The sequence below is a fragment of the Carlito syrichta genome, unplaced genomic scaffold (genome assembly GCF_000164805.1).
Source record: "Carlito syrichta isolate Samal-C Ts95f unplaced genomic scaffold, Tarsius_syrichta-2.0.1 Scaffold303060, whole genome shotgun sequence".
In the NCBI taxonomy this organism is placed as follows: Eukaryota; Metazoa; Chordata; class Mammalia; order Primates; family Tarsiidae; genus Carlito; species Carlito syrichta.
Genome location: NW_007247156.1, coordinates 86833 through 94600, shown reverse-complemented (window position 1 = coordinate 94600; position 7768 = coordinate 86833).

Sequence of the window (7768 nt, the reverse complement as noted above, 5' to 3'; positions counted from 1 at the left end):
CCCCCCCCCCCCCCCCCCGCCGTGTGGACATAGCAAGAAGACAATCATCTGCAAGGCAGGAAAAGAGCCCCCACCAGAAATCAGATTGGCCAGCATCACGATCTTGGACTCCTCATCTCCAGAACTGTGAGAAATAAATTTCTGTTGTGTGAGTCACCTAGTCTGTTGTCCTTAGTTATAGCAGCCCAAGCTGACACAAGAATACCTTGGAGCATTTGAAAACTACATTCTTCAATGTGGAGACATGTTGTTTTTGTGGTATATGTTGCTGTTTCTCCCCCCCCCAAGAAATGCAACTGAATAAGTGATGTTATTCTGGCAATAACATTAATTCCAATGTAAAACTTTTAAATACACTATTCTTAAAACTCAATAAATAGTAACCAAAATTTCCTCACCACACACCTGGCAACTCTCAAATAGTTTGTGAACTAGGTCTCTGAAACTGGGACCATAAACTCAAATGTCTACAGTCAAGAAAGACAGGTAACAAATTAATGAAGTAGACTGGGCACCTTATAGTGGGTATAATTTTCACTTTCACAGACAAAGACACTCTTCTGTTTTCCTTGAAACCTTGACTCTCTTGAGTTAACCTTTACTATCTTGCTTTCCTCTTACCTTTACTGTATTTATTTATTTATTTATCCTGCTCTTAAAGCCATTATCCCAAGTGTGAGACCAAAATGCATGAACAACCCAGTTTAGAGGAATTGTCCCAAACTAAAGTCTCCAAGCCCCTAGGGAACTCCTGAAAGCAAGAATGACCTCTCTCAAGTTATTTTCAGTATCCCCCAGAAGTCAAAATTTCTGAAGTTTTCCATCATGAAGCTACAAAAACCAAGAAAGACACCATCTCTCCTTGTTTTCAACTAGAATTGAATCAAATCAACTGTCAAATAACATTAACTATCTCATGTTGACCGGAAGTTCCAATTGGCGGCTACATCATTTTAATGAGCAAAAAATATGGATTGTTCATAAGCACAATTTTATTTTTAAACATTTCCAAAGCATTGAATTGGGGGAATAATAACCAGGGGGTACGTGGTTTGAAAGCTGGAAACACCCAGGGAAGAGGGCTGAGGCACTGATTCCTACACGTCTGAGTTTCATAGAACAGGTACTCAGTGAATGATGGATTTCATTAACAGCATTGCTATTGCCAATGTCATTTCTGTTAACAAAACCAAGAGGAGCAATCATTTCTAAAATTGTGAGTGGCTGGAAATGACAGAAAGGGTGTGCAGTCTCAGTCCATCGCCCAAAAAGGTCCTTCTTACCAGCAGCTGATCAATGACATCTTGGGAGTATGGGATATAGAGTAAATACTTCTTTATTGCCCCCACCCATTTACCTTGCTCCTGTCCAATCCCCTTTCAGGGCCTGGCTGACCTCCTGTCAGCCCAACATTATTAGTTGTACCTATCTTGCCAAGTCCCCATTTGCCTTGGACATTCACTCTTCCAGAAAGCAACCTGCAGACAAACCAAACTCTATCTTGCTAATATTCATACTGTCTCATACCAGGAATGAGAACGTGGAAGGGCAAGAAGAAGAGAAAAGAGAACCACACCCTGCCAAACAAACTCTTGTGACTTTCCAAGTTTAATTTGCTTAAGAAGAGAGAACTTTCCCATCATGACATTTTATGTAAGTATGTTAAGGGAAACAGATGGAAGAAAAACAAATGAGAACATCATACAGCTTGCCCTTGGATTACATGGTTTATTTATTCATTCAACAAGTATTTTTTGACCATTCACTACATACTAGGGCTTCTACTCAATTTAGATTTTTTATATACGGCTTTATGGACTAAGTTCCACTTTAAGAATCAGTGTCAGCCAAAAACAGTGGCTCACACTTGTAGACCTTTGGGTGGCTGAGGAGAGAGTATTGCTTGAGCCCAGGAGTTCAAAACCAGCCTAGACAATATAGAGAAAACTCATCTCTATAAAAATCATAAAATTAGCCAGGCTTGGTGTCATGTGCCTGTAGTCCCTGCTACTCAGGAGCCTGAGGTGGAAGGATTGCCTGAGTCCAGAAGTTTAAGGCTGTGCTGAACCGTGATCATGCCACTGCCCTCCAACCTGGGTGACAGAGTGAGATTCTCAAAAAAGAAAAAAAAAATCATAGTGTCTTTTTGTTTCAGGTGAGTTAGAAGCCAAGTAGCAATAAGATTTGTGTTTGTTTGTTAGTTTTGTAGTAAGTGCTATAAGGCTTCTCTCTACACTCTTTCAGGGCAATTCATTCTTACCTATGTTTAAAAAAAATGTTTAGTAAACCAAGGTGTTCCCCACATAGAATAAACTATGTACTTTACTCCAGAATGGTAACCAGAGAAAAAGTACTTAAAGTAGTTTTGGAGACACAAGAACTGTGGTATCCAAATCAGTAGCCACTGGCCATGTGTGGTTATTTAAATTTAATTAAATTAAAAATTCAGCTCCTCAGTCATACTAGCTATTTCAAGTACTCAATGACCACATGTATTGAGCAACACAGATTTTAAAATGTCCTTAGTACAGAAAGTTCTGCTAAACAGCGCAGCTCAGAGCATTGCAAGCCATGTTGCCTTCAAGAGCTTACAATTACCAGAATTTATTAACAAAATGTCCCCCATTACTAGAAGCAAAATAGTAAAAAGGAATGTTCATATTTAGAACATGGCTTCTAGGGCTTTATTGATACTTAATGAACAGCTTTCACAGATCCTGGGGTGGAGGAAGGGGATGAAGAATATGACTGTTTCTTGTGTAACTCTCTTGCCCACTCTTCCAGATGAATTCATGATTGAGATACGGTGGTATTCCTAAATATAAATAATGATGAAAGATAGAGTTATTAATACGCCTATAAAACACTCTATTCCTTTTTGCGAACTTTCCTTCCAGCACTTTGAATGTCATTCCAATGCCTGCTGACCTCCATTGTTCCTGAAGGGAAGTCAGCAGTTAATCTTCGTAGGACATCCTTGTAAGTAAGTAGTTTTTATCTTGCTGTTTCCAAGATTTTCTCTTTGTATTCAGTTTTTAGTATTTTTACATCAGTGTTTGGATGTAGAGCTCTTTGCATCTGTCTATAGAGTTTATTGAGCTTCTTTAGTATGTAGACTCATGTTTTTCATCAAATTCAGCAAGTTTCTCCCATTGTTTCTTCAATTTTTTTGTTCTCCTTTCTCATATTTCTCTTTTGCTCCTCTAATCATGCAAATGTTGGTGCGTTTTCTTTTCTTTTCTTTCTTTTCTTTTTTTTTGTTTTTTTGTTTTTTTGTTTTTTGAGGGTCTCTCTCTGTCACCCAGGCTGAAGTACAGTAGCAGGCTCACAACTCACTGTAGCCTTGACCTCCTGGGCTCAGATCTCAGGTGGTCCTTCCACCTCAGCCTCCTGACTAGCTCAGATTACAGGAATTCACCACTACACCTGGCTAATTTATTTTTATTTTTTGTAGAGATGAGGTCTTGCTCTGTTGCCCTGGCTGCTCTCAAACTCCTGGGCCCAAGCCATTCTCTCACCTCAGCCTCCCAAAGTGCTCAAATTACAGGCATGAGTCCATGCCTGGCTCCATTTTCTCCATTCTATTTTCTCTGTTCTTTGGATTGAACAATCTGTAGGGATCTCTCTTCAAGCTCAAGAATTATTTCTTCTCTAAGTTCAAATTTACTTTTTAGTCCTCACAATAAATATTTGAATTGGGTTTTGTACTTTCAACTCAGAATATCTATCTGGTTCTTTCCTATGCTTTCTCTTTACTGATTTATCTATTGAATGGAACATTGTCTTCATAACTTCCTTTACTTCTTTAATCATGCATCCTTTAGTTCTTTGAGCTTATTTATAATGACTCCCTTGAAGTCTTTGTTAAATATGGCATCTGGTTCCTCTCACAGACTGTTTCTGTTATCTGCATTTATGGGTCACACTTTCACGTATCTCTGAATGTCTTATAACATTTAGTTGAAACTGACCATTTTAGGTAATGTATTGTAGCAACTCTAGATACTGATCCCCCTTCCCCCTTTCTGGGCTTGGTGTTCTGCTTGTTTATTTTGTGACTTAATTAGACACTGAAATATTTTAGCAATGTCTGTTTCTCGCTTTGGTGTCACTCCTTGGCGGGTGAGGCTTTGCATTGCCCACTGCCATCCTGCAATGACACTGGGTTTAACAGGGCTCTCTTTGACTGCCTCTATTCCCGATTTCTATATTAAGCTGTCTGTCTCATTTGGTATTACACCCGGCCCATTAGGCTCCAATTACCAGTTGCTGGCTCTATTGTTTTTGATGGTGCCCCGGGGCACAAATTGTCCAGGAGCCTGATCCAATTAAATTCTGGCAGGGGTAGTTATTGAGGCCAGTCTTTGAGATTTGTTCTGACCCCACCAGAGCTCTTGTCAGCTATCTCTTCCCCTTGTTCTTCCTGGTAAAGTAGCCAGACTGTGGTTTAGCTTGTTGCTCTTAATTAAGATGAGCATTGTTTTCAAGAGTGCTCTTATGCATGAATTTTCCCTACATTCTGTTTCAAATAAAGTCAGTTCCTTTTGGGGGTGCTTTGGAGCTTTTTTTTCTTATGGACTTTGAGTTTGGACAACTGAAATGTTTAAGGCACACAACCCACATGAGACCACCCTCAATTCTGATACCAGCTTCAAGTTTGAAGAGTTCTCAAAACCAATCTCAGTTTTGATAATTTGCTAGGAAGACTCACAGACCTCAAAGAAAGCTGTTATATTTGTGGTCACAGTTTATCAAAAAGAAGGAATACACTTTAAAATCAGCCAAGGAAAGCACAGAACAGAGTCTGGGGAAGTACCAAATGTGAACCTTTCATTGTCCTGTCTCCATGGAGTCAGGACATATTGCCTTTCTAACAACCACTTGTGACAATACACATGGAGTGTCGCCCACCAGGAAAACTCAGCCAAACCTCAGTGTTCAGAGTTTTTATTGGAAGCTCCATTGCATAGACTTGATTAATTGCCCACATGACTTGTCTCTGTCTCCAGACCCTCCAGGTATCACCTGAAGCTCCCACCCTAAGCCACACTGTTGGTCTTTTGTGTGTGGCCAATCGACACACAGATATGGCCAGCCCCTACCCAAAATCACACTGTTAGACTATGTAATGTGACCCAAGGTCCTCAAGCAAACAAAGACACACCTATCAGGCATAATATTCCAAGAAGCCGCGGGCAAAGACTTGATACTTTGGGGGGCAAGATTAAGTTCTTTACTGCATAGACTCCCTCTTCTCTGGGCAAACTCTCTGAACCACAATCCTGGGTGCTGAGCAAGATGGTAGCCTCTGGTCCTGTCAGCTCACCTCTCACCAGCATGGACCCTTTGCCCTCTTGTGAGCTGAGGATAAGTGGGAACCCAGTATTCTTGGCCTACTGTACCTGAGGGAGAGCCTCCATCTTATGGATAGGAGCTTAGTAGTGTGAGCCCTTGTACCCTCAGCTGCACTCACCAGGAATTGAGCATCTTCAACTTAGAGGAGAAGAGAAATTCTGGTGGCCTGCCCCTCCCAGTCATATATGGCAGCCCTCACCTGGGAACTGAGACAATAATGAGTCTTGCCTTTTTGGCCATGCCCACCAGAAGTGGAGGAGATTCCATCCAGCTGAACTGAGGATGGAAGAGAGAGGGGAAGAGAGTCTCAAATGCCACAGCCTCTTACTGCCCTTACCAGGTTTTATTAGGTGCACTTGAGCCACTGTCTCTTCATTTGCTGTATGCCTTTACCATTTCCAGACTTTAATTGACTGTCTTTGTAGAGTTTTCACCAGATTTGCTTGCTTCACTGGAGAATGAGCCTTCTTACCAACACCCCACCATTTCACAGATTTTTGACTTTACACTCCAGGTCAGCAGCCACAGAGTCTGAAGAATATGGCTCGGTGCTGGGACAGAGTCAAGGACCTACAGCTCTCTTTTGACTTTTGAAAACGAGGACAGCAGTTAAACCTAGCTGCCCTGTCCCATCCATCCATATTCTCAATCAGTCTCTCTCTTTCTCTCTCTCTCTCTCTCTCTCACTTCTCCCTCTCCTCTTCCCCTTCTTTATTTCATCTCTCTATCCTCTTTCTCATCTCTCTATCCTCTCCTCTCCCCTCCTCACCCCAACATCTAGCTGCAGGCAGCTAGCCACCACAGGCTGAAGGATGACCCCCACCAGGTGGCAGATGCTACAAACACCCTTGGATTCATCCACAACTATTCAAGGAGCAAACCTTCACTGACACAAAGGCCAAAAACAGAAAGATTTCCTGACAGAAGGCATGAATATGTAATTTTTTCCTATCCTTCTAAACCCGGGTCTTTATTTTGTTCAGCACTGTGGACCACCATGGTAGTCTAGTGATGGCTTCCTTCTTTGAATAATGTTTTTAAATGCACAAGCTAAAACACATTGACTTATAAAGAAAATCAATTACAAAAAAATTTCTAATGTGATATACTAAAAATATGCTTCATAAGAACACATTAAATAACAAGAACTAACAAAAAGTCTAACAACTACCAAATAATAAGCAGGTATAAGTGATTTTCCTGTAAAGTGATATGAAAATATCTTCCACTCTGTTGGTAACAAAGTCACAAGTACAGTTAATGTTATTGTGGCTTTGCCTACATTCAAATGGAAAAAAATGCTAGATTTTGGCTAGAGATTAGGGAAAATCAGGATCTACTCTTTCTCCACCTAAGTTCACCAGCCTGGTAAAGTCTGACTGTGAGCGCCAGTTTAAGAACCTCTGCTGCAGACTGAGGCTGCGATGGCCATGAGCATGCCACTGCATGCCAGCCTAGGCAACAAGAGTGAGACTCCAACTCAAAAACAAGGAAGAACCCTGCTACTCAAAGGCTAGTCTGAACCAATAGCTTGGGGTAAATGGTGCTTCTCAAATAACTTTTGGGTTAAAAATGCAGATCCTGATGCAATGAGTACACCCCAAGATTCTGCATTACTTGTTTTGTTTTGAGTCAAGGGTCTCACTCTGTCACCCAGGCAGGAGTGCGGTGACACAATCACAGCTCACTGCAGCTTTAACTTCCTGGGGTCAAGCGATCTTCCTGCTTCAGCCTCCCAAGTAACTGGGACTACAGATGCATACTATCACACCCAGCTAATTTTTTGATTTTTTATACAGGTGAGGTCCCGCAGTGTTGCCCAGGCTGGTCTCAGACTCCTGGGCTCAAGCAATCCTCTCTCCTCAGCCTTCCAAAGAGCTGGGATTGCAAGCGTGAGCCACCGCGCCTGACCTGAGATTCTGCATTTCTAACAAGTCCCCAGTCAGCAATGCTGCTGATGGTACAAAGACTACACATGGTAGACAAAAGGCTCTGAGGCTTATCATGGTGACAACTTTCACAGGGAGTGGACGTAAGAGTCAGGGGTCACACAGATGGCATTCCCTGACCCTTGAAATCATCAGCAATGGCTTGGCGTTTTCTGGCATTATCCTAAAGGGACACGCTGCACTTCTCCTTACACTTCAGTATCTGATGGCAGAAAGGAAACTTAGGTGGAAATTCTGAGCTGCTAGGTGCCCTGTTTCCTGAAAGCCATCACGGAGCAGGAGGTAAGTTGTGCCACCCTGGCAGGTCACAGCATGCAAAATGTACACACAATTGTACATGCCCATTCACAGAAAATAATAATGACCCACAAGTCCAAGTCACCAAGCCTTAAAAGTGGAAATTATAAAGAAAAAAGAAACGAAAGCCTTAGAAATTATTGACAAACATACCTTTACTATTTTCC